This window comes from Asterias rubens, chromosome 18 (assembly GCF_902459465.1).
Source record: "Asterias rubens chromosome 18, eAstRub1.3, whole genome shotgun sequence".
NCBI classification, from domain to species: Eukaryota; Metazoa; Echinodermata; class Asteroidea; order Forcipulatida; family Asteriidae; genus Asterias; species Asterias rubens.
The window spans coordinates 9,396,953-9,423,606 of record NC_047079.1 but is presented as its reverse complement, the minus strand read 5'-3'; the positions used below and the strand labels follow the sequence as shown (position 1 = coordinate 9,423,606).

Here is a 26,654-nt window from a genome sequence, read left to right as displayed (position 1 = left end):
GGAAGTTGTAAATTGAGGGCGACCAATTACTTGTAACTCGATACAACGATCGGAAAAGGGGCAAAGATATAATCGTCCGTGATCAAAAAAGTGCTAGATGGCCTCGGTTTCTGAAATGATAGACGTGGAGTTTGTATCCCCAAAGGATTTAACAACCCATACCTCATCAAATTTGCATAAAGGCCAAAGGCAACAACCAAATTAAACTTTAAGCTCAAACGATTCCACCCCGCACATTATTGCACTGTATCTTTCAAGGATTGGGGAAAAAATAGGAAAAACTCATCGGTTTTAATTAAAATCCAGCAAACTGTTGAGCCATGTTGACTAATCAATATTATTTTTCTCTGATTTTTCGGTAAAGGTTTTGGGGGAATAATTACTGAGATTTGTTGTGGACCATCAGATGCCCGAAGGGGTTGAGAATCAGCGGGTGCTACTCTGAGATTGCACGGGTAAGTTTCGGTGTTTTTCCCCCTAGCAGGTCCGTAAATTACCGCCGAGTCTCCGCATTCTCCCGTAAAAAAACACCGTGCATCGGTACATCGCAAACTGGGAAAAACTGGGTTAACCATTCGGGTGGCAATTTGTCGGAATAATTTTGTTTCAACAGTAACCCAGAGGGCAGATTTCGACAGGGTTTGGCTGTCCTTTTTTCTGATGACAACATTTTAAAGGCACTGGACACTTGTGGAAATTATTCAAAATATGTATCAGAATACACATTTCTTTGTAACGAGCAACGGGGAGCTGTTGGTAGTATGAAACATTGTGAGAAACGGCTTCCTCTGAAGAAATGCATTTTATTTTGAAGTGAGGTATTTTCTAACAAAAGGATTTAATCAGGAAAAAGACTGAAACCCTTTCCAGGCATCTGAAAGCAAAAAAACCTGTGCAACAGAGGTTGTTTTTTTCTCATAATATTCTCTTGCAACTTGAAATCACACAACTTATGCAACAACTGTGTTTTTTCTTCATTACTCTTTCGCACAATGACGTCGACGACCAATTGAGCATATTTGTTATTGTATGCATTGTATTTACAGTCTGTTGGGACACACCAAATGAGAATAATGGTCTTTGACAATTACCAAACGTGTCCAGTGTCTTTAATTTCCCACAGAGTCAATAGTCAATTACAATATTAATGGAAAATAAACAGTGTATATATAGATTGTGTATAATGGCGCTGAAGCAAAGACAGTATGGACAATTGGTGAAACTGCAAAGGGGCCAATAGCAACAAGGTTTGATTGCGTAGAGGGTATTGCACTTGCTCCTGTGCAAATAACCCGGCTGAGGTGATTCTCCAGTACACATGACTTAAAAGCTTGAGATCATTCCCCCCCCCCCTAAGTTTTAAAGCAGTGGACACTATTTGTAATTACTCAAAATAATTATTAGCGTAAAACCTTCCTTGGTGACGAGTAATGGGGAGAGGTTGATGGTATAAAACATTGTGAGAAGAAACGGCTCCCTCTGAAGTAAGGTTGTTTAAGAGAAACAAGTAATTTTCCACGACTTTGATTTCGAGACCTCAGATTTAGAATTGAGGTCTCGAAATCGAGCATTAGAAAGCACACAACTTCGTGTGACAAGGGTGTTTTTTTCTGTCTATATTATCTCGCAACTTCGACGACCGACTGAGCTCAAACTTTCACAGGTTTGTTATTTTATGCATATATGAGATGCACCAACTGTGAAGACTAGTCTTTGACAATTACCAATAGTGTCCACTGTCTTTAAGTGTCGTTGTATTCGATCCATATTTACAGTAAGTACTGAAACCCTGTCACTCCTGCTTCGGTATTGAAGCTTTTCGACAGATGGAGAGGTCAAAAGATTCGGACCAAACGGAAATTATAAAAATACACGCGGTTGGTCGGGCGTCCAAACACATCAATTGGCGTTGAAGAGGGTCCCCGTGGACGTGTGCTGTTCCTAGCACCGTCTGTTTTGGTTCACACTAGAGGCAGATTTTAAACAGAAGCAGTAAGTCCACTATAAATATTGTCTTGTTCGTGCTATCGATTATCAATGGAGTGTTTATAGAGCGTTCAACCCTCGAGTCAGTGATGATTGCTGCATTCAGCACTTACCTTTTAAAGACACAGCCGTCGATTTCACAAAGAGTTAAGACTCGTCTTATATCGAGTTAGGACGAGTAACTCGTCCTAAATTAGGATCAATCTTAAGGTCTGTATGCTACAGTGCAGGGTTGGGACTCGTCCTAAGTCCTAAGATTAGTCTTAAGTTAGGAAGAGTTTTATGAAATCGACGGCTGGACACCTCTGGAAACTGTCAAAGACCAGTCTTCTCACTCGGTGTATCGCAAAACATGCATAAAATAACAAATCTGTGAAAATTTGAGCTCAATTGGTCGTTGAAGTTGCAAGAGAATAATGAAAGTCTTTTATTATTTGAATGAGAAATTGCCTCTTCCCCAAAACTACGTAACTTCAGAGGGAGCCGTTCACAATGTTTTATACTAACAGTAGCACCCGTTGCTCGTTACATATGTGTTTATGATAACAGTTATTTTGATAAATAACCAATAGTGTACAGTGCCTTTAAAGAAGACCAAGAGAACCGCAGTCATAAATGATGGATTATAAATAAAATGGCAATCAATCCACACTGACCAAGATGGGATCCGATATTTTAAACTGTCAAGCTGTAAGTTCAGAGAAATAGAGTTAAAAAACGGAACCATGACATTAAAGCAGGATATAATATGATTCTAAAAGAAAAAAGACCAGTCCTAGAAAGGAAACATTAGATATAATGGCAAACGGGGTCTATCAAGTGTGAGCCACAGGTTAGGGCCCTTTTCGAAACCAAGGCTTCAGCTTTGGATTCGAATCAGGCTCCCGAGGGTTTTGACAATATTGCGCCGAACTCGTTGGCGCACCTGAAGGAGACAGACGACAAGTCACCGCTGAATGTGCCTTTAAAGCAGATGACACTATTGGTAATTACTCAAAATAATTATTGGCATAAAACCTTTCTTGGTGACGAGTAATGGGGAGAGGTTGATGGTATAAAACATTGTGAGAAACGGCTCCCTCTGAAGTGCCATAGTTTTGTAGAAAGAAATAATTTTCCACGAATTTGATTTTGAGACCTCAGATTTAGAACTTGATGTCTCAAAATCAACCATCTAAACGCACACAACTTTGTGTGACAGGGGTGTTTTCTTCTTTCATTATTATCTCGCAACTTTGATGACCGATTGAGCTCGAATTTTCACAATAATTTTATGCATATGTTGATATACACCAACTGTGAAGTCTTGCCGTTAACAATTACCAATAGTGTCCAGTGCCTTTAGATACTAAGCTGTTATAATTTATATAAATTCCACCATGGAGGCAGTTTATACCACCATGCAACCGCAAGGCGCACATAATCACCATGAGCAGTGATAAGCGTGAAGGTAAACATTAAATTTGTGGGCCGGGTTGAACGCCACGACACTTCCCTAAAATGGTGCATTTGTTTATCCATTCCAAAATAGTCCGTACTCTCGAGGATTCCCCTAGGCTCTCGCAATGGTTGAGGGATGTCAAGGGGTGTCCCCCTGCATTGCGCTCTAGGCTCAACTGGCCCCCGGCAAGGCGTCGATCCACAGCCCAAGTCATATAGTGTCAACCTCAATCCCGCGGGGACGAGCGAATGTAAACCCTACAGGTAGATTTATTTTTATCCTTAAAATATTATTTTATAGATTTTTTTTTCTGCGAGTGTCGTTGACGAGTTTCTTAAGCTATATTCCACCGGGGAACTTGTGCTAAAAGAGTTTTGTTACAATCTCCGGCAAACTATCGAAAGACAGGTACTGCACTTTTTAAAATCACCGGACACATAACCGTTAGCATACAAACTTGGTAACGAGCAATGGAGAGCTGTTTATAGTGTTAAATCAAGTTCAAACTTTAACAGAATTGTTATTCCATGCATAATGTTTGGAGGTACCAAGTGAGAATTTGGGTCTTTGAAGATCAAAGGTGCTCAATGCCTTTAAGCCGAGAAAGTCCGAGCCAATATCCCCTGCAGTATCCAATATCACCAGTCCCCTCTTTATTGCAGAATATTTCGCAAAGGTGTTGATCTCTGCTGATCAGTGGTGTGTTAACTTGATACGCACGTAGTGCCATCGTGGGATTACGTTCTCGGAGCGCTTAACCGGCTCGGACCCCAGCTCTATGCACAATTTCATAAAGCGCGCAACAATAGCTAAGCACAAAAAAAACTATGCTTACCAGAATAAGGTTACCAGCCAAAATACCATGTCACAAGTATAAATTGTGACTGGTATACTACTCACTGCTAAGCAAAGAAGAGTTGAGCAATACTATCTGCTCAAGCAGCTAGGTAAAATTGGGGGTTTGTGTTTTTTTATCAGCGGAGTGTGAGTGCTGAGCAAAATACTTTACCGTAATTTCTTTGTCCTTGTGTCCGTGACACGTTAAGCCCCTTTTCCGTGGACTAGAACTTGTCCTCCACGTACACATTGCGGGGATTATCCACGGTGTTTCTGGCTTTCTTAGCAAGAACTTTCGTTAACAGAATTCCTCGAGCTTGAGATTCATATTGGTTATGTTCATATATAGAGGACTCCTTTGTTTCATTACTGAAATATATTATAATAATAACGACAACAAAATCAATTTTAATTTAAAGGCTGGGGTCTCGAATTAAATTCAACCGTTGTAGAGAGAAATTTACTTCTTTCTCAAAAACTATACGTTACTTATGAGGGAGCCGTTTCTCACAATGTTTTAAACTATCAACAGCTCTCCATTCCTCGTCAAGAAAGTTTTTATGCTCACTTATTTTGAGTAATTACCAATAGTGTTCAGTGCCTTTACGCGTGCCATACTTGTTAACTTACTTAATACAAGAGGAACGGGCCCTGTTAAAGGCGTTGGACACTATTGGTAATTACTCAAAATAATTATTGGCACAAAACCTTACTTGGTAACGAGTAACGGGGAGATGTTGATAGTATAAAACATTGTGAGAATCGGCTCCCTCTGAAGTGACATATCTTAGTTTTCTGGATAAAATGTTTGATTAAATATCAAGCCTGACATTATACTTTCTTAATACATTTATTTTGACATAAATCTAAGACAAATATCTCATAACCGACCGACAAAAAACATGAGAAACATCTGATGTTGTTTACACCATTTTGACAATTAGGTTTCATGAAGTAACTGCCCATGGCAATTACAAGTTAAATCGATCGAGGTCTGTTTGTGTGTGGGTGTTTTTCCGTCGATTTTTTTCTCTCCCCCCTTTTTTTCCTCGAGTCAAACTCTTACAAAGGGAGAATAATAATGGTTGTCACTACCCATCAAAAGGTTGTAAATACGGGTAAAGTATTTTTACGAAAATTTCCTTCCCAGTTTCAAAGTGGTCGTCTGGTGTTATAATTACTGGATGATGGAAGGTACTGCAACACCGTCTTCCTATGGGAGGATCCGGAACGCGTGATCCGCTGTTCACCTAAGGAACTTGTATTGGTCACTCAATCAAGTTTGTCACGTTCCTAATTACGGAACAGGGGGAACGTTGCGCTTATTTCGGATCAGTGGAGAGTGCTTTTCACAATTTAGACTTGGGAACTGTACATGGCAGTTCTGTGGTTGTACGTGCAGGATGGATTGGAGATTGCATTGTTTTCCCTAAAGTATACATTTATCGATCTGGAACTTATTTCATAAAGCCATTTCACAGAAAATATTGCTTAACAATTTCCTTGCTAAGCAAAACAAAAATTGTGGGGACCAGTTTCAACAATGTCAACATTTTGGAATTTTGGCTGGTTTCTAGTTTATGTTAAGCAGGATATTTCAGTCTCTGCTCAGCAGGTTGTTATGCTTAAAGGCGTGTTTGTTTTTTCTCTCCCCAAATTTTTTAAAAGCGGATGTTTGAAACTTCTTTTTGGAGGCACACTATCTTTAAGAAAACTCGGGTTTATAAAAACAAAAATCAGTAACTACGCTTCTATGATTGTGTACTCCTATTACGGATTATTCTTCTAGTGTTTAACGAAGTGTTACCATATAAACAACTGTGAACAAGAAATCCAAGTATCGGGTCCCAACTTCCTGATGGTTCACCGTACAAATCGAAGGTAGACGGTACCTCAGATATATGCCGATAGCTACCGGCAATATAGAGTGGACTGATGCCGCTGCTCTATCTTGTAAAGCTAATTGATTTTTTAACCACTGGCCTGGTTCGATATACACACTCAGCCCAGGTGGTTATAAAATGTCAGATTTGCTCTTGGCATTTTGTTTGTCTTCTTCTTTATCTACGTTTTCGGGATGCGTTCTTTCCTTTCCTCTCTTGGGATTTGTGTTCCTTTTTTTCTCCTTTTTTTATGAAGGAGATCCATCGCTCCAATAAAGAATGTATTTGGTTATTGTTTTTTCTAATGGACTTTATTACTGGGAAAACACAGGTTTTTTAATGGACTTTCTATTAATGGAAAAAGACTCGCATTACGGAAACGAGAAGTTAAAAGATAACAAGAGTGAGATTGAACTTAAAAATAAACTTAAGGCAACGAATCACTTGGGATAGCTGAGTGATAATACACGTTTGGTGATTGTCAAAGACCAATTTTCTCAATTAGTGTATCCAAACATCATGCTTAAATTCGCGAATCTGTGGAAAAAAACTGGCTCAGTTGGTCTTCGAAGTTGCAAGAAAATAATGAAAGAAACAACACACTTGTACCACAAATTTGTGTTCTTTCAGATGCCCTATCCAAAGCTTCTGTAGTTTTTATTGAAGATGTGATCGATTGAGTCGGTGTGGTCCGGAACTGGGACCGTCTATTTGGAGTTTGGTGGGGGACGGTAGAGACCGTGGATATACACCCACAACGGTCTAAGGTAGATCGGTGGAAACGGCAGAGAAGAGAAAGTCTAATCATTTGATATATTTATAAATATTTGACCGAAACTTGTACATCTTCTTTCAAGTCTCCCCCGCGAAGAGTTGTGTATAATCCGTCAATCCGGTAGTGTTGCTGGCTAATAAGACACTAAAACGTCCAGCAGGAGCGTATCCGGATCCGTGTGAGAGCCGGAATTCTTGGCTTTGGTAAAACTATCAAATGAAAATGACCTCCAGGCAAAGACATAAGTCCACGGAGAAGATGATGAGAATACATAATGGACCCAGTTTCATAGAGCTGCCTAAGCAGAAAATCTTGCTTATCAACTGCCCCTGCTTGGCAGAAATGAGCTGGGCACCAGATACAAGTTGTACACGTGACATGGTTGTTGGGTCGGTTACCTTTATCCGATAAGCATGATGTTGCTGTGCTTAGCTTCTTTTTGTGTTTTAGCAGCTCTATGAAATTGGGGCCTCGAGATAGAAATTAGCCGAGGCTTCGTAGCGTCCTCACGGTGGTGGGTCTTAAGAGCATCCGCGGGGGTCGATCGGGACGGGACCTCCGGGTACGATGACCACCGAAGATGAAAGAAGGTTTACCGCTCCACACTTCGCTCTCTTCACGGCTTGGGGTAGATACATGAATAAAAAAAACGGGATCTGAGATTGAAACATACCGCATTAATGATGTTATTCTTTCATCAGGGAAATAAGCTTTCGATGAGAGCAGGCACTTGTGTCCGCAACTTGGCATGAAATGAAACCTGTCTCGCGAAACATTGATTCGATAGGTTGATGCTCTTTGCCTTTGATATACAGTACAGATGATCGTTAATGTTATACAAAAACAAAATTTGCAGGATACCATGTCAACATTGTTTATGTTTATATTCTTTTCTTTTCGTTTTCGGTTTTGTTGTTGGTAGTGTTGTTGCTGCTGATCCGTTGATGTCGCCATTGTTGATTTCTTTTTGCTTCTACTTTTGCAGTTGTCGTTTTGATGGGTGTTTTGTTGTTACTGTTGTTGTCGTTTTGATGAGGGTGGCGTTGAATTTGTTTTCTTTGCTGTATATATCTTATTGTCGTTGTTTACAATGATGGTTTAAGCTGTTGATGTTGTTGTTGCAAAGGGGTCGGTGCATTTACAATAAAGTACATTTAAATTGAACAACCAAATGAAGACTTTGAAACAAAATCCCTGTTATGTTAAAAATCCATGGAGTCTATAAAAATTATGTTTAAAATAAAGAATATAAGAACTGATTTAATTGATCTAGCAGACACCTTTTAAGGGGAAACTTTGAGGATATTTCCTTGTTAATTGCCTTCGAGTTAAAATTTCCACCAACCTCTAAGTCAAAGGCCCCGGTGACGAAAGAAGAAAAAGTAAAATAAAACAAGAAATGAGACATACGGAATACCAATAAATAATCATTAAATATGATTTAATTTTACCTTGGAATGCTTTTAAAGTCGAACAATTTAGTAATTGCCTTAACCTTGGGGTAAAGTCTATCTATAGAAAAGAATCGGTCGAAATCTGACAATATTGTCCTTAACCTTTTAAAATAGTAATGGCATTCACATTAAAATGTTTCCCTCGATTATGTTTACTTTTAAACCATGGTAATAATTGTTCGTGTGCGGTCGTCAGAGGGCGTTCTTACTCATTTTTTAAGACCATTAAAGCACATTTAGATTGGTGGTCTTCCAGGGAAATATGTCCGTCGGAGATTCTGTCCCGTAAAATGAGGAATGTTTCTAAAGAGGTCGCTTAAAGAAGGAGTTGATATAGATGTATCAAGAGATTCTCCACGCCCATAATGGCAAACTGTGTGGGTGCGTTCGTTTAGCTTCCCTTCGTCGACCCCGGTGTGTGGCGGGTTTTTTTCCCAGGAAGAACGTGGGTAATTATCTGCACACGTTCGTCCTGGGAAAAAACCCACGCCACACACCGGGGTCGACCCAGGGAAGCTAAACGAACGCACCCTCTACAAACTTCTTCTGGTAACGCCCTCTTTTTGATCATCATCCCTCAGCCGATGAAATCTGTTATTAGAGGTAACTTTTCAAAACATCTGTTTATAATGTGCCAGCATTTATCTCCATAAGCCCGGTAGCTTGACACTCCAAGGCCGGATGCTGTTGGCTTTGCAGTGCTCTTTTTCTCGACAAATGAAACTAAATTCCTCTCTCACTTTGCTGAGCTGACGGTAAAGCTAGCTGCATTTCCAAGCTGTCTGGAGTCAATCATTTTTTTCACGACACATCAAACAAGATTTCCTGGTCGTCTCCGAAGATTAAAATACACTTCGGAATAAAGCAATTTGTCTCTCGCCTGACGGTAAAACTATAGTTGCAATTCCAAGCTGCCTAAGTCGTATTACATTTACAAGCTTGTAAGCACAAATCAACTTTGCTAAGCACACAGACAAGAATTGCCTAACAGGAACAGGTTACCAGCCAAAATTACAATAAGTGTTTTAGTTTTATTTATTTCCTGTTGTTTCAAGACATGTTTACTGGATACAAATATCAGCACAACGGTGACTGGTAGCCCGCGCAGTTTTTGCTTAGCAAAGATCGTTATCAAGCAGCATTTTCTGCATTACACCTTTGAGAAGTTGTGCTCTGAAGTCGTCCCTTTAAGGCCATAACCTTGACTGCAGTCTTCTTCATCAGAAATTTGCCACGTAGCAAAGATGACACAAAAAAGGGTCGTGCAAGTGCGCTGTAAAGATGTTTTGTTTCCACGTGGACTGTGGACATCTCAGTCAGGTAAAAGCATTAATTTGCGCTTAATTTCAACCGTGAAATGAAGGCCATCACTCTTCGTGCTATATAACTACAGGGTCGTTTCAGTGTTGCTTTATAAAGAAATCAACAGCCCTCAATTTATAGCTACACACTGCCTTTATGGAAAATACTGGACCAGCTACCACGCCCCCCCCCCCTCCGTTTCAAAAGCCAAACTATCTGTGCACAGATGTGTTCGACGTCATCCACCTAACCGCGGTTTTATTCAAACCGGAAACAGCCGTTGTTTTCACCGCTCACTCAGTCACACGTGTGTGTGGAGGTCCGTTTAAAGATGGCGGCCCGCAGTACGATGCATGCAGAGGGAAAGAACTGTTATCGTTACAGGGGAAAAGCGTAAGTTTCCTCCATGGAATGCCTATGAAAAAGGGTGAGAACAAGAATGATATTAGCTCAAGAGTTTTCTCTGGGAGTAAAGAAAATTGTGAACTTTGTAGGCAGTGCAACATTGCCTATGAAATGAATCTCCGTCGGTGCTGACTATGACGAAAAGTCACATGTTGAATGCTGTACCCCAATTGTATTGGTAAAGAGCAATAGCGTATGGAGTACGGGCAGTAGGCACGGCTTGCCTTTTCACAATGTCCATTCCACTTGGCCTTAGCAATGCAGCAAACAAAAATATAAGCATAAAATTGTTATTACTGTTAAGTGTTATGTATCTAGCTACACCACTGTTACTTTCAGTCTCTAGGGGACCAATTTTACGTGGGACCGAGTCCAACCCAGTTGTTTGCAGTGTACCTCATAGTATTTTTTCCCCTGAAAAAATGGCTCTTATATTCCACGTCTATAACTATCTTCTCGTCTTCGCTCCATGTTGGGTTTCTTGGCGAGTACAGTGATTAAGTTCACTTTGTTTTTAAATTGTTGGCTTCACGATCACATGGAATGCAGCATTTGCTTTGAGCTTACTATTGATTTTTGGTTATCTCTGAGACTACTCTCAGTAATATTAAGTATTTAGGTCAAAGCACATGCTTCGTTTTAGGGACCCATTACTTACAAGCTGTGCTTTTTTATGGGTTCCTCTACAGTTTCACTCCCTGTTTATATAATACTGTATTGTATTTGACTGATATACCTGTGAATACTGTGGAAATAAATGAACTGTGATCTGAACTGAACATATTACTCTCTAAACAGATACTAGAGACAAAACCAAAACGTAAACAAACATTAATAACAAAAGCCAAATTTTAAAGGCATGCAGGCTATGCTTTATTCTTAAAAAAAAAAATGATCATAAAAAATTACTTGGTATAGGGAGCATTGGAAAGCTATTGATTTTTTTTTCTTGTGTAGAATCGACCCCTCTGACTGAATAATATAGAAACAATTTGTTCACCCCAAAAGTTGAAATTAAAACACACACATCTATGAGTATTGTTCTTTTATTATTTTCATGCAGCTTCAAAGTTCAATTTTTTTTTCTTTCACTATTTTCTTGCAACTTCGATGACCAATGGGAGACTTTCTGGGACGATAGAGGGCAGCAGACTTACCGGGTAAATCCATTGTTCTCAGAATTATGCGCATGTTCAGAACTACGTAAACAATGGAAATTTACCCGGTATGTCTGCTGCCACCTAGCGTTGGAAAGTCTCCTATTGAACCCACGTTCACAAGTTTGTCATTTAGTGGTTGGATACACAAAGTGGGGAAAGTGGTCTGTTGACATTACACAAAATTGTACTCTGCCCTTAAAGACATTGGACACTATTGGTAATTATCAAAGACCAGTCTTGTCACTAGGTGTATCTCAACATATGCATAAAATAACAAACCTGTGAACATTTGAGCTCAATTATTGGTCGTGATAACTATGACAGAAGAAACACCATTGTCACACGAAGGTGTGTGCTTTCAGATGCTTGATTTCGAGACCTAAAAATCTAATTCTGAGGTCTCGAAATTAAATTCGCGTGAAAATCACTTCTTTCTCGAAAACTACGTCACTTCAGATGGAGCCGTTTATCACAATGTTGTATACTATCAACCTCTCCCCATTACTCGTTACCAAGTAATGTGTTATACTAATAGTTATTTTGAGTAATTACCAATAGTGTCCACTGCCTTTAAATGTTTGTCCCAGAAACCCAGTGAAAAACATGAAAAAAAAAATAATAATAAGGGGGTAAAAAGGTTAAATAAAATGTCAGCCTGTCTATACTTGAAAGTCTTCATAAAAATGATGTAGTGAATTTAAAATTGTCTGGAGTAGCGAGTGAAGTGCAAGTACGTATAGCAAATGTAGTTCATGCATGCCCGGGCGCCAGACATGTGCATTCAACAACAAAACATCTTCACTCTCCCTCAAAACGGACCATTTAACACTGAATGGACACATTTTAGTGTTCCAATGCCACGTCGGTACAGGAAGCTGGCTGGAAAAGGGCCCATTATTTGGCGTAGAATGAGCATGGAGAGTTCATTTTTGGTACGTTGCTATGGATGCCTGAGTGTGATGACGTACCAACCGTCAGTAACTGCATCTGTAGTGTCCTCGCTCCTAAGCGGATCTGTCATTTCCTTTTAGCTGGCAGCCCCATTTTTTTTTTTTTTTTTGTGGGTTTTTTGCTACTTTTAAGGTTAAGTGTTAGGTCATTTTAGGTTGTTGTCCAATTTAGAGCGATTTAAAGGCGAATAATGGTACGGTACAAATTTCATGTTGGTCAACTTGCTGAAGAAAAAACCACAAAGGTGCAGCAATAATGCCAATGCCGTCCCTGTTAGCGAGGTGACAGCGGGTACGAACCGCCTCCCTGGCCCCATCATTCACAAACTGATTTAACCTCACACAAAAACAAATTCAAAAAATCGTCTATTATAGTGTTATGGTCTTTGTGGAGATTCAAAAATGTTTGATATACCTTAATCTTACATCTCAAAAACGCAACTACCTTTTGAGATGAGATTTTCACATGTATTTTAGTGTTATTGTAAACATCTACAATGGGTACGGGTGCGTTCGTTTAGCTTTCCTGGGTCTACCCCGCGGTGCTCACTCGGGTGAACCCTTGACAAGAACGACCACTCACCGCTCTCGTAGTGACGTCGTTTACCTGGGGCCAGCTTCCAAGTGACCCCAATCCACAAGCACGGCACTGGGGCCTGACCAGGGTGAGCCCCTGGAAAGACGTCAAAGCTATTCGAACGAACCGGGGCAGACCGGGGTAACCCAGGGAAGCTAAACGAACGCACCCAGTGATCAAACGATCGACCGGTTCCAAAAACTAAAGGTGTACTTTGTCTTTATTTTTCAATGAAGCCTTTATCTATTTCTCAACCTAGCATTGTACGCGTGGCATACCTCGGATAAAGGCAGTTTAATCTGCCGTTGTAAAAAGCCGTTGTTTAAATTTGTGCCCTTGGAATTTTCCTTAAAAGCCCTTGAGTACAATGCAACACATAATGACAGGCTTTAGGTCAACGACTGTTTTCATAATAGTCCCCCGTGGAAAGGACAATTACACTAAGTGGTTGGAATGCGTGGGTGATGTGGAATTTACTCTTTTTTTTCTGAAAGGGGGATATGATAAAAATGTCTTGCTCTGATTAAAATGCATTGTGGATTTACTTTTGGGTATTTTGATCTCCGTGAATCAGCTAATGAATATTGAACTAGTAACTAGGCCTAAAACATTGCATTTTCAGCTGAATGCACTCGTGGATTTAACTCTTAGTATTGATATACGTGAATCACGCCAATAAGTAATGAACTAGTCAATATAACATTCGTGCATTATAGATATCTGAATGCACTCGTGCTCCAGAAAACACAGTCATTACCCGGGTCCACGGGACCTGGCTCTTTCTTGGGTCAGGGCTGACCCATTTCGGACCCCATTCGGAACCAATTGTTCATCAGGCTGACCGAAGTCTGGATTGTACTTTGGTCACACTTGCAGACATGTTCTTATTCCTATACTTAAGACTGATTTGTCCCCTTAGAAGAACCGTTTTAACAGCTTGAATATTTTATAAAAACCTACACCATGTTTCAATTTAGAGGCAGCCCTTATACTCTAACAAATATTTTCAATTTGTTCAAAAATATTCAATCTACTGAACTTAACTTAAAGGTGTTGCATTCCTTTGAATTTCCCTTTCATAGTTTTTTGCCCTTTGACCTCTGTAGCATGTTCCGCTCAATGATCGAGATCTGCAAAATGAAGCACACCCATTCTTCTCCTGGACAGAGATTCAACGAAAGCTCAGGATCAGTTCAAAGGTCAGAGTTTAACCAAATTTTAATTACAATACACGCATCATGATAATGTGTTTAGAGTGTTTTAAACAATTTAAACAATTTAGAAGCGTTCTACTTTCGCCTACACTCAAATGCAGGGTGTACAATGATGTTGTAGCTATCACGCTTGACTTCGTTGATACACAACCGTAGCGTACCAAAATTAAGATGCATAATTGGAAATTTTGACGGTCCAAATTACGGTAGATTAAATTGAAGAAAAAAAACCCACAAGGTTATCAAATGACGGCATTGGATTTTGTTTGTTCATTACTCGAATAATGTATAATCAGTGGAAACGTTTCAGACGTCTGACCAATTAACTTATGCAAGATGTTTTTGCTTGAAGAAGCCTAGTTTTCCAAATTTGAACCGACCGTGGCTAGACATGGCACGCCCCGAGGGCATAAAAACCGGATGGAAATTGGATTGGGATCGGAAGCGATGGCAAGCCGAGTACAGACAAACTGGATTATCAAACGATGGCATTTTATAAGAGAAGTTTTTAAATCAACCAAACCGCCCTAGGCCTGCTGTAGTTGTAGATGTTTCGGGTAAATTAATTAACTGGTTTATAAGTTGATATGCTGGTAATTTTTCTAGAATCATCGACGCTATATCTGTGGAGCCGTGTTGTTTGTTTTTCATGGTTGGTTTTGAAGCCTTGCATGGTGAGATATAATTGTAAATGAGCGTGAACAAATATTTCTTTGCTATGTAGGTTTGTTCGAGTTCGAGGTAGTAGTATAAACAGAGGGGGCGTGGGGAGGGGGCACAAGTGGGTGCATCTCCTCCTTTTTTTATTTAAGGGGCCCTCTGGTCAATTAAAACCGTAGCTTCCGTTTGCATTTCTTACAAACGAGCCCATTTTTCACGATCTAATTATTATGCCATTTAGTTTCATTGGATACTTGGAGTGTAAAAATGAATACATTTTCCGCCTATGAATGGAATAAGTTTTTAAACATTGACCACCATTTTTAAAGCTTATTTAACCATAACGTAACTGTTTACTTTATTGGTTATATGGTTATATGAAATCTAAGATTTTAAACGTGTGTGGGGGAGGGGGGGGGTGGTGCAAGCGGGGGGTAAGAACACCAATATTGAGAAAGGGGCACGGGGCACACCTACTCAGTGCCCCTCCAGGTAGAATATTGTAATGTGCCATTTTAAAAGCTTAAAATATTATAACGTAATTTTTTACTTTGGTTATATGAAATTATGAAATCTAAGATTTCAAATTGGGGAGGGGCACAAAGGGGGTAAGGACACCAATATTGGGGAAAGGAAATAATAATATATAATATATGTAATAATAATAAGACTTGTGATGCGTACGTATCCACCCTGCTGGGTGTTCAAGGCGCAGAAAACGGGGCACACCTCAACGTGCCCCTCCTGATAGGATCGTAATGTGCCGTGGCCACCTGGAAGTAATGGACTTGATGCCCCTTCAATCGTTTACCAATGGTTTTACAATGGAAGTTCCCTTTGCAAAATGAAAATTCCACGCCTGCCGTGCCAAGTACAGTTTTGTTTGCGTGAACTCGTCAAAAGAGGGCGGCATACACTCACCATATAGTGCACAGACTGTATCAATATTGGCGGTGAAAATTTACCACCAGGTTCAATAATATTATTTGCAAAAGGAAGCGAGCGAAACTTACAACCTCTAAACCCATTACAATAATCTTGAGTGACTATGAGGTGACATAGACATTCCCGAAGGCACGATATTGAAGACAATCTGCTATAACATTTCAGTGATTAAATATTTATACTGCTGGAACATGACCATGTTGTTGGCTTAAAGGCACTGTTTGGGAAATTTTTGGTAATTACTCAAAAACAAAACTCATACTTGGTAACGACGAGCAATAGAGAGCTGTTGATAAGTGTACATTTGTACTGTAGTTTTTGAGAAAGAGGCAATTTCTCACTCGAATATTAAATTACTTTAGGCCTGTAGACATTTATGAGGCATCTGAAAGCACACAGTCATTAACTGTGCAACAAGGGTGTTTTTCTTTCATTGTTCTCTTCCAACTTCAAAGACTAAATGAGTAAACATTGCCAAAGGTTCGTTATGTTATGCTTTAATGTTGGGATATAGAAAGTGAGAACACTGGTCTTTGGCAGTATGTCGGGTGCCTTTAAAGTCAACCGCGTGTGCGCAGTATTGAAATAGACAATCTGCTAACGTTAACTCCGTACATTACTAAGCCTAAAGTATACTTGAACATGATCCCATTGTTGGATTATTAGCAGACGAAAAGAAAACATACTGAGAAACGTAATTTCAAGAGAAGCCATACCCTTTATTAGATTTCTAGATTCCTGAAAATCCACGCCATGTTTGTTTTTGCCAATCCCCTTCCATAAACAAGAACAAATACCCGAGCGTGTGCTGAGTGTTTGCCGATCAATCCCAAGAAACTACAAGGAGACTTGGATGTGAAACTTGACCCTCGGTTATCGGTCGAGAGTAATCACTTTGAAAAAGCTATACGGAACCTGAAACTGCCATCAAAATTATTAAGAAAAATAGGTGTTTTCTCGATGGGGATGTCGACATTCTAAGAACAAAATATTTTGATTATGTCCTCACCCCGATTGAATCATCATGGGATGATAACATCATACCAACAAGATGTCAATTTCTGTGTATCCCGGAGCAGAACTCCTTACGCTTGTCATCTTGCCACTCATATAACGGCTATTAAACGAAATGATACTTTCCTACATTCGAGGCGTGATAACTAGAATATTGTTTTGTTTTCCCCCAATCGTCCTGTTTTCAGTAAACTCATCATCCCAGCGATCTGTAATGTCATCGTCACGTTAATTTTATTCAGCAAACACATCAAAAAATTACTTATGTTTTAAGTAAGAAGGTATGCGGTGACACCATGTTAACTAGGCAGGACTTTTTGTCCAAGCCGGTGGATTGCGCTGTGTTGTTTCGTGGCGCTCCGAACGAGGGACGCTAAAAAAGTGCTATTTCTGTTTCTAGTCTGGGATTCTACCTGTTTCTCTTATCCTTAAAAACCCAACAAGTTTAAACTAATATTACCTTGACGTAATTGGTGCATTAAGTAATGTTCTCTTATACACTTTTCATCACGTAATATATCTGCCTATTCCGTCATGCCCACTTTCGTTACGACGCAATACTCGTTATAGAAAAGGCAACATTTCGCTCTACTCATGCGAACACAGACAATTGTATTTCCTTGATTTGGCGCCCTCTTGTGATCAACCATGCAGACGAATTACTTTGCATTCCGTAGTATAGCCTGAACATCTGACGTCACACTTCGAGGCTCGTAAAGACAGGGGCCCAGTCTATGCATTCTCTAACTTCCAGTCACCGATAACGTTATGTAGCGCCCCCGTTGGACCAGTGTGAAGGGGGGGGGGGGGGAATGATATAACGGTATTTAATCAGCTGATCGTCTAAGCACACACTGAAGTTAACCATACCGTTAAAGGCAGTGAACACTAAATTGGTAAATACAGATTCATTGGAAAACAACTCATGCAACACACCGGTGTCCTAGGGAGTGATTCTCCCCAAATTGGAAAGTATCATTGGGTGGAGTGGAAAGAGTCAAGAGAGGGCGCTATCATAAAAAGTTAATACACAGTTCGCAATGTGGGGGGGGGGGGACCACAGATAATCTCCGGGGACAGAATCTCACGCCACACTTGGAATCTAATAAGAATGACATGTATGAACAGTGACATGTTCCGCGGTCTCTGTATGTAGGTCGTGCTATAGACACTAGTATTCATGAGTCCCACTTCTATTTGAACTCGTACATCGGAAATGCGAATGGCGTAACTCTCCCTGATCCAGCTCCCAGTGTCGAAATATAGACGGGGCGAGAAGCTTGTTTGGAAGGGTCACATTGCGACTCTCTGTAGGGCAGTGAATAAAAGAAAAACAAATAAATAAGTGAATAATGCTACATGAAAGACAGGAACACGAGACCTAGTACTGATTATTATCCATGCCACCCAAAGCTCCATTGAGCATGATTAGACCTACCCTAAAGGTTGTTGAGGAAATCAGAGAGTGAGGACAGACTGCTCGAAGATTAACAAGGCTTCACGAACCCCCCTACCGTTTCCTATGATGCCGGGATATTCTATATCACCCACGATTCAAGATAAATGACACTGTCAGCTGCTAGAGGGTTTGGGTGCTTGTTGTGTAGGACACCAAAAATAACGTCCACAGGTTTACATTAAACGTACACGGTTTGAAGATCATGATGGTAGAAAGCTTCCCTTAACATTATTACTTGCTGTTAAGAATCAAGTAAAACAAAGGCAAATAATGTTCATCTTTAGTTAAGAGACAAACATTATTTAGATATGATATTTACCAGAATGTTGGTTTTTACGTGACTCTCCTGAAAACATCGCTCTGTGATTTCCAGTTTTCGCGACTATATTGAAACTTGTACTTGTACAATAATTTACATCTACAATCACAATGAGAATAGGAATTCGTGTCATGACCAAAGAACTTGATCTAAATATTTCAAAACCTTTTAAAAGCTACATAGTTCAGTTTGCTGGTGCAACCCTTCAATTTAGTTATTGGATTATGGTGAACTGGATAGCCATCCCCTGAGCGGGGGTATAGAGTTGTTGTTTGTTGTTGATTCAGTGTAGGGAGATATCTAGCACTCATGTTCGAACAACATGATTTGGCCGATGGACTGTTTCAGGTTAAACGAACCTTCAGAATGATGTGTTGTCGGGAACTCAATTTCAAGGACTAGAGAGGTTTTCAATACTACACTCTAAAAACTAAAGAGTTGAATCCATTTAAAATGCTGGATTCAACATGTAAAATGCTGGATTCACACTTTCAAAGTGTAGTCACTCACCGAACTCATGCAAGTGTTGGATTCAACTGTTTTTTAGAGTGTACTTAGCGGTAACATGTGTTTGTGTGGGATTCGCGGCATTGCATGGTGATGTATCAATGGTTTGCAGTAACACCGTGTGTGTATCTATCTTGCCAGGTAGATTGTGTTCTTTTGGGAACTTGTCTTGCATGATATTCTACTACAGCGGAGTATGTTTTCGGAATTCGGGAGACTTCACCCGTATGCTTATTTCCTTGTTGCACTTTCGCAAAGTTTCAAAGTGAGTTAGGTTTTGCCAGAATATTTAGTTTTAGAATAGTTGTTTAAAATCTTTGACAAAAGCAGAACGGTAAGCAATCATCTTCAGGTGTTAATTTACCTCTGTATGGGCTCAGTTAAAAATAACTGCCCTTTTGGTCGGGTGATACCGCCCTCTTGTGGTGAAAAGACCCCACCGATAGGAAACACGCACGTAGACTGGGTCCCTGTCTGTATCTGCAAGGAGCCTCGAAGTATGACGTCGGATGTTCAGACTGTTAAAAAAACACTTTGCGGACGTGGTAAGTCCATTAAGTGTTTCAATTCCCTGCATTATTTGGACCTCTTTTGTACCTCGTCACTAAACAAATAAATTCAGAGCTTTAAAATAAATTCTGCAGAAAAAAACGTACACCTCGAAGACGGTGAGAATTCGAGCAGCAGGGCTTGATAAGCACATTAATTTTTTTTTATATTTAATGGTAAATGTAAAACGTGGAAAACGATGTTTGTTCTCAGGCCCTAACTTCGTGTGTTAAACAAAAATCGAAAAACAAAATTTGCAGATAGAAAAAAAAACGTATACCTTGAAGACGGTGAGACTTTGAGCAGCAGGGCTCGAAACCCATTATTTTATTTTCTCATTGTGGTAAAAGTGAAACACTCTAAAGCTCAATTCTGCGAAGGGATCTGTTCAAAGAGTCGGTGAAAACGAATCCTGAAACACAATCAAACGGATATTATTCAAGAAGAAAACTGTTTCCAGCCCAAATTGATTGGAACATAACTCTACAAAAGCCACGCATCAAATCCTGTGGATCGTGCCCACTCGCTTTGTACGTCTGCCGGGAGCGATCGCTGATAGCCAGGGGACGCGGCTTTACTTGATATTATCCCCACGGGCTGATGTAATAAATTGGCTGGAATGAGATCAGTTACCAGACCAGGGTGTCAGGTTTTGTGTTGTCTCCCTCCTTCCCAGGGGGCGACAGGTGTCGAGCTGTCTCCCTCCTTCCCAGGGGGCGACAGGTGTCGAGCTGCGGCCAGGATGGCATAGATGCTTTGAGTGGTGACCAGGGCCCAAATTCATAACGCTGCTTAAGAGAATGATGCTTGACTAATTTCTTTGCTAAGCAACAATTGAGTGGGACACCAGTCACAACAATGTAAACTTGATGTAATTTTGGCTGGTACCCTGTTTCTGTCAAGCCATACTTTTCTTTGCTAAGCGAAAATATTTGTGCTTGGAGGCTGTATGAAATTGCGGCCCTGCGGTGTGGTGTTCATTGTTTTAGTAAATTGGATCGTATTTCAGATGGGCACGAACTTTGAGTTTGCACACCGGTGGGCCCGGGTGCATGGGTGGTTGAATTGAGGCCAGAGATGGGTGAGAGCGTACTCGAAAGTTTGATGGAAATGATGAAAACAGTTACTTTTCAGAAGCCAGTGGTAAATGGCGGAATAGTGAGTAGTCAGTACATAGTCGATAGTTTGATGTGGAACTCATGAAAAGTAAGTCTGCTGCCACCAAGCGTCCTAAAATTCTCATATTTGTTTTACTGTGTGTCGATTCTGCTACTGATAATGTAACACCGGCATCCTTTTTCTAGACAGCTCTCTCAGCTTCTGTTATTTGACTTTCTGGGGATCGAAACAAAATTTCTCCACTTACGTGGAAACTGGGCAATTAGGTTTATTAGCACGTCGGCGATTTGCATTTTTAATTCAGTACGGGTCTCTTTGAGTTGCCGCCCTAACCCATAGTCCATACCGTTGGGACTTATACTACAATTTATAGTCGAGACATGATTATAATCCCATAAAGCAAAGCTGCCGTGGAATTTATGGCCATATCAAACTTAACTTAAGGTCTGATAGAGACGAACTTTGAAACATTTTTTAAAGACAACCATTCGCCAAGTTAAAAAGAACCACCATATTTTGCCGCAGCAATCACGAACGGCACCGACCCTCAAAAATACGCGAAATTATTTAAGCGCGAATCGTCTCTCAGATTCAACGATTTTCCTTTAAAAAACAAAAAATATCCAAACCATTGAAGGGGGACGTTTCTCAAAATACTTTATACTACCAACAGCTGTTGTGTTTCTAGGCGCAGGTCTGATACTCCTAGGAGGCAACGAAGGCAATTGCCCCCTGGTCATTGCCTTGGTGCCCTTGAAGTGATCCAGGAAGTTTACAATTTCCTCACAGGGTGCCCTTTACCAAGGAGAAAATTCCCTGATGCCCTTGCCCGTTCAGAAACGAAGCAAACAGACCTGTTCAACCAAGTAAGTTTTTAAGGTAAAATTACATTTTTATTCATTTTTTTTATATTACTGTATTTACCAATGTTTGACCCCATACATTTAAAATTATTATGAGAATTTTAATAATTGTTCAGATGAATTAAATTGAGCGGTACTCTGTCACTTAAATAATAAGCAGATTTATTAAAATGCTAATCTCAATGGGGAGGGGGGATCAGCTCAGCGGTCGTGTAATGAATAAACCTAATGCCAAATCGGCGTGATGACCTATTTAAGGTATATAAGGGAGAACATGTGCAGTTAAAGGCATTGGACACTATTGGTAACTACAAAATAAATGTTGGCATAGAAACTGGTGACCAGCTATACTCACTGGGGAGCTATTGACAGTATAAAACATTGTGAAAAACGGCTCCCTTCTGAAGTAAGTTGATGAGAAAAGGGTAATGTCTTACAGTTGTGTTTTTCTTTAAGGAAACTGTGTCAAAATGTTCACAGATATGTTATGATATGCTTATGTTGAGATACATCAACTGAGAACACTGGTCTTTGACTATCAAAAGTGTCAAATGCCTTTCAATTAAATAACCTGATAAAATTAAAGCCATCGTGCGACCTCGTTTGAACGTCATATGAAACACTTGCCAATAATATTATCGGCCATACTTATGTGTACGGCATTTTTTTGTATTCACAGAGTGCGAGCATTCAGACGTGGAGTCGAATCGAGAAAAATAGAAATATGGTTTTGTGAATTCTAGATAGGTGCAGCATGTCCCACTGGAGTTGGGATTATATCTTGATTTCGAACACGCTCTCATTTTTTGTGGGTTTTTTTTCTCCCTCGCAGCAGCTGCAGAGTTTCGTGTGCTTAAAAGGTTTTATACTCACACGGGAAAGATGCGGATTCTCGCGAGAGATGCACGGTAGATCCATTGTGCAGTTGTTTGGAATCGCTTTTTCGTTACTTACTTTTACTAGTGACAAAATGAAAGTGCATGGATTTTGTAGGATGCCAGTGCTTTCTCGATGTTCGTATTGTAAATCCAATGTCCTTAAAGCGGAGTTGGTGTTTTGTCATGTTCTTGTTTTTCTGAACCGAACTTCAAGATTAATCAGCTTCTGAGAGATGCATGTGTAAGCAAAGAAAAGGGACATGAAACACTAATAGTTTTGAGTGATTTCATTTACTTCGGGTCTTTTTTCCTATGCGTTGAGGAAAGAAAACACAGGGGGAACAACATGTTGAGGTTAGTTTTGTTAAGTTTAGTTTATGATAACCTTTACTGCATAACCATCAAAATACAGAAGGTGAAAAGGGAAACCCCGAACACTCACGCATGCCCTCTAAATGGGAACCCTTGATCATACGTAAAAAATATAAATCATACAGAGACATTAGCAAAAATGCAAAAAACGACTGTTTAAACATGGAACTATATTCTAAAGTATCACAACAAAATGTGACAAAATTAATTTAAAAATAAAATATATCTTAACTTTAGCCGGCCACTTCAAGTTTAACAACCTTAGAACAAAATACACCCAAGGCTTCATACTTCCTCAATATGGACTAAATTGCAGCAATGATTTCTTAAAGTAAAAGTTGTTCTGCTTCCTTTTTAAGAAAGTGATCACCACTGAGCACTTTCCTTCCTCATGGATTGACACATTCAGCCCGTGTTTGATTACCACTTATATACCGGGAGTTTGGACGATTTTGGGAATTAATCTCGTCAAATGCTGTGGATTTTACTCTCAAGTGGGAAACTGAGTAAGGTGGCTTCGATCATGTTGAATAAAAAAGGGTTTTTTCTCTCAAGTTTTGTTCTTCTCTTAAACTTTTTTTTTAATTGTATATTACTTATTTAAGGAGGCGTATTCCCGATACTTGAAAACGAAACCCTTTACCTTATTATTATTATTATATCTTTACAACAAATTTGTCGACAGTTTGATAAGCTAATTTTAAAAGTTGTTTTATTGTATGGCTACGATCAGTGCGTGTTGACTGCATGCGTGGGCTGACCAACGCGTTTATTTCATACACTTAAAAACATAAACACTTATTTCTGTCTCAAATATTACTTTATCTGGTTGTAATTTCTTTCTCTCTTAATCCCCCCAGGACAAGAGATTTAATTCTGGATTTAAAATATTTTCCAAGTGTTTACAAGGCTTCTCACAAGAAAATAAGTGAACACAGGAAGTCTTGGATCTTTCTAGTTTTTCCATGACTTAATTCTTCCCTCTTCAGGGAATCCTACATTCGGCATAATCATTTTCAGATTTTTGTTCCCCTCGTACTTTTTGTATTTTGCGCGGGGCACAAGATGTCCCCTCTAAACATCTTCACGACATTCGATCAGTTTTCCGTCTTAATTTGTATTCCCCGTACGGAAGACACAACCCTTACGCTGTTGAAAACGATCAAAATAACTTAAGACCGAATCCTATTTTCACAGGAAAGACGAAGACAAAAACCGCGGGCTTTCTGAGCTTGAGGCCAAGACGTCCTCACGCACGTGCGGACACCTCCATAGACCACCTCGGGGCACAGTGCCTCGTTTCCCCTTTAAAAATGTCGATAATTTTCTCCTCCATGTTGCAACTTCAACACCACACTCGGTTAAATACTCTCCAATTGCCACTTCAGTCTTCACTCTACCTCGTTGTGTTTCGCTTTAGTCTCAACCCACGGGAAACCTCGTGAAGCCTTGCCGTCTATTTCCCCAAAGTCTCGACTGAAGCCCTCCACTACCACTCGCTCGCTGTTCTTATTATCTTTCCCTCCACCCTCCTACTTACTTTTACAATTTCTGTTCAGAGATCTCACCAGGTTGAGTTGCTTTAACCCAGCAGTATCGTTTAACAGAATGACAACACTATCACACCTAGTAACTCCATCGACACACTCGAATATACAACACCCCGATAAAGACTTCAACTTTCCGATAGCGATACTTATTTTCTCTTGTCCTACAAAAAACAGCAACCCTGCGATCCATTACATTTTGGCTGGCCAGGATGACATTTTTTAAATATACTAGATGTTAAATTTGCATCGGAGATAAAGAACATTTTTTTTTTTTTTACCCATACACCGATGAGTTTTAGCGCTGTATACTCAGTACTTTTTAAAGACATTATTATACGTAGCAAAAACGGAGTTCCTGGTTTGAGTGGCTGCATATTGCGCCGCAACACACTGTACACCATTAACAAGGTGCTGTGTAAAAGGAGTAGGTCTCCTAATTCAAAAACGTAGGCCCACACCTTTGCAGGAAAATACTGCGTTTTCACAGTGAAGCACCTTGCCTAATGGCCGGTAATGCACGTGTTAGTGACACTTGTACCCATGCGCAAGCTACTTTTACCACGATTGCTTTGTCCTTCGGATGGGACATTAAACTGTAGGTCCCGTGTGCAACAATTTGTTTAGCTGATAGAGCTGCTCAGGCAGCAAACCATTGCTTAATGAATGCTTAGCATGAGTTAGGAGGATATCAGTCACATATATCATATTATGGAGCGGTCAATTAGCTGGTCTCTGACGAGCACAATTTGGTAACTACTTGTCTTTAAGAGGTTAGAGCAGGGTGACGCGTGACCCACTGGTATGAACTTTACAGTCGACGACCTTTGACATTAAAGCTGAATCAAGTTTATTTATACTATTATTTTTGTTACTAACAACCCAATTTTGGCAAAACGTTTGGGCAAAGGTTTTCCAAAACGGTTGTGCAAAACTACTTGTAGGTAAAAAATTGCTAACATTTGGAGCAGGGTCAGGGGTATTATCTTTACAGTACAGTCGTCGATCTTTTAGATTAAAGTTAAATAAAGTTCTTGATTTTATTTGTACGGTTATTATTGCTATTACGAAACCCAGTTTATCTTCTCCACAAGTGACTTGGGTATGAGTGAAATTAAAAAAACGTCCAGAGCGTTTTGGCCCAATAAAAACATCCCTTAGTCTCCTTTCTGACCAGGCGAGGGGGTGTTTTAATAAGTCTCAGGGAACGTCCCTCCCTTAAGAAAACACTCTTCCTAGGTGCGGAGCTCCACGCTGACTTTTCCCTCCGGTCATGCATGCTGTATTGACCTGGAGACTTTCCCAATCTCCTAAAGTCAACGTTCTTCTAACTCTGCTATTTTCAATCTCTATTTTTTGGTTACATACAACAAAATTATACACTCGCAATCCCGATATGGAGTTTTCATCCTCTTTCCCCCGCGGCGTATTCCCGGTTGTTTTGTTGATCCAAATAATTTCCTGAGCGCAGTCTGATTTCCAGAATATCTGATTGTGGTGAATTTTTTAAAGACTAGTCTCGACTTAAATCAAGCTTGACCTCGCGATCAGTCATAGGCTCTTTTCGGAACCACGACTTCGACTCCAGATTCGGCTCAGGCTAGCTTGGCGTCGCGTTTGTTTCGACAAAATACACGTGCTCAGACGAGATGACGGAGCTTGAAGTTGAACCCAAAGCCGTGGATTCGAAAAGGGCCATAGGGTGGTTGCGTGACCCATTTTTTTGTAGGCAAGCTCTTCCAATGTTCCAGTGGTTAAACTGTTGCGGGTTCGAATTCTATACCGAACCACTCGCTGATTCCACCATGAATCACAATTTCTTGATTTTTGCAATCGCGATCAGTCATGGGCTGCATGCCCGCGATCAGTTATGTGGTGCTTGCTTGACCCATTTTGGAGTCAAGTCGCTCGACCCATTTTGGAGTCAAGCTATTCCGTACGTAGCAGTTACACTGCGTGTCTTGTAATTGCCATCAAGAGGGTGGGTTCGAATCCCACCGAGCTATAAATCGCTGACTTCACAATGACTATAATAAATATGTTCGTCTCGTTATACTCGGTCATAATTTCCTGATTTTTTTTTACTTATTATTAATGGTTTATTTATTCAACAATATAAAAAAAAAACACTGGCAGTAAAAAACTGAATTGCGGTATCACCAAAAAGTGTCACTTTTAGACCCATCAAAGACAACCAAAAACACAAAAGTAAACATGCATACAAACAAAGAATGACGAACAGACAAGCACCAGACACAATCAGACACAACACGGAAATCCCGGCCTTACATATTCAATGTTTGAATATTTATGTGTATCTTTCTTTCCCCATTTTCAACGAACTCCCTCATGGTTTTAACCATAGGGAGTCTCCTATCAGAACCAAAAATAATTAATTTCTCCTGTTTCGAATTATCCAGTACGTCCACTGAACCGAC

General features: G+C 40.0%; 1 long non-coding RNA gene across 1 annotated transcript; it reads left to right on the top strand.

Annotated features, from left to right (window-relative positions):
* The first annotated feature begins 382 nt into the window (after nucleotides 1-382).
* LOC117302157 lies at nucleotides 383-26,654 on the top strand. Its single transcript, XR_004520399.1, has 3 exons — nucleotides 383-455; nucleotides 13,877-13,969; nucleotides 26,637-26,654. It is a non-coding gene; the product is annotated as an uncharacterized LOC117302157 (long non-coding RNA).